The 1,641-nt window shown below is 39.7% G+C and overlaps 1 long non-coding RNA gene across 1 annotated transcript; it reads left to right on the top strand.

Moving 5' to 3' along the window:
- The first annotated feature begins 320 nt into the window (after nucleotides 1-320).
- LOC126148918 (uncharacterized) lies at nucleotides 321-1,026 on the top strand. The gene is made up of 3 exons (XR_007530674.1): nucleotides 321-468; nucleotides 622-732; nucleotides 892-1,026. It is a non-coding gene; the product is annotated as an uncharacterized LOC126148918 (long non-coding RNA).
- The last annotated feature ends 615 nt before the right edge of the window (nucleotides 1,027-1,641 follow it).

Below are 1,641 nucleotides of genomic sequence, written 5' to 3'. Positions count from 1 at the left end.
CACTCATCCTCCCTTCACTTCAGTCCTCCCTCTGCTGCCTGTCGACGAATCGCGCAGGGTTTGTGGGGAACGATAGGTTTACGAGGGGTTGGGGCGGTGAGGGGTGAGGGGCGAGGGGAAGGCAGCGTCAGCTGCTACGTGCAGTGCTGACATTACTCGTGACTAGTGATGGGCTAAACTGCGATTTTCCGATATCAGTGATTTCTGTGAATGCTACTTTTCAGTATCTGTTATTCGTAACTGTGATGTGTCGCAGTTAAGAGTCGCAGTTAAGGAACATAGTTCGTGTATCCTTCCGCCACTGCTATTTCTGCGATTTCTGCTACTTCCGCGATTTCTGCTACTTCTGCGATTTCTGTGACTTCTGCTACTTCTGCGATTTCTGTGATTCCTGCGACTTACCACCGTATGAAAAAGTTACATCTGTCAACACAGAAAATTGCATCTCAACAAACCTGTCATTGGCAAGTATGTTTTACGTTTTTTCTTCCGTTGGCTTCAATTTTGTATTAAAGAAACAACTGTGAAAATATTAATAGTGTAATTAATATGTAAGTAGCGTACAGTACCGTAATAGTTCGTATTTAGAAAAAGAATTCTAACATATTGTTATGTTCACAGGTACCTGAACTACATTTCAGTCACTCAGTAAAGTGATAACTCAAAATATCATTGTCAACAGATCTGAAGAAATTGCCACAGCGTCTTTAGACCGTTTTCGTCAGACGAGAGGTTAGTTTCTAAGCGTTTCGATGGACTTAATTACTTCAGTGAGATCGTTCTTGTAAATGTGATATTCATTATAGCAAATATTAGCAATCTACTCTGTCAATTATATTGCTAGTAATTAATGACAGCAAAAATTGTTTAATAATCCTTGTGTTTTTGCAGACACAGTTCTGACTCTGATTACTGGTTGCTGTACGTATCTATCCACATCAAGGCTGTTTTTGAGAGAGACTCTTGAAGATTCAAGACAGCTCTTAGACGATTTGCAGTTTAAAAGTGAAATAACTGTGAAATAAGTGTGTGAATGATTAAACTGTGTTTTATTGAAGTTGTTGTGCGATTTTAAAGGAATAATAAATGTCAAATACAGTGAGTGAATTATAAAAATCTCATTTTCCACATGTGTAAGCCGTCCTATACCCATAATTTTCCGCCACTTACTTATTGGTAAACACTTGTTGGAGAGTGACATGCCGCCCCCCCCCCCCCTTTCTCCACAATCTTGGTGTGACACTGACCTGTAACATATCCCGAAGTCTACAATATGCATTTTGAGGCTGTTGATATGAAAGTGGGAAGTACAGATCTTCCAGTTAAATCGGGAATAGCTTAAGTGCATTACTTGAAAGTAACACAGGAAAAGCTTACTTATGGAGGTGGTAGTAGTGTCGGCAAAAAGTTCTTGTGTGTGAAGTTGCCATGTAGAACACCAGGTGTAAAACTTTTCTCCCGAGTCTTGAACTGTATCGGAACAAAAGTGAGGCATTCATATGACTGTTTTCATTTCTCTACACTTATACAGATGTCTGAGTTGTGCTGTGTTAACATTGCAAAGTCCTGTAGGCATGTGGAGTATTAACCAAAACTGTCATATTGGAAGCAGAATCAAACACATTCGTTACGTTACTTGAT

This window comes from Schistocerca cancellata, chromosome 1 (genome assembly GCF_023864275.1).
Source record: "Schistocerca cancellata isolate TAMUIC-IGC-003103 chromosome 1, iqSchCanc2.1, whole genome shotgun sequence".
Classification (NCBI taxonomy): Eukaryota; Metazoa; Arthropoda; class Insecta; order Orthoptera; family Acrididae; genus Schistocerca; species Schistocerca cancellata.
This window is presented reverse-complemented; position numbering and strand designations above follow the sequence as displayed.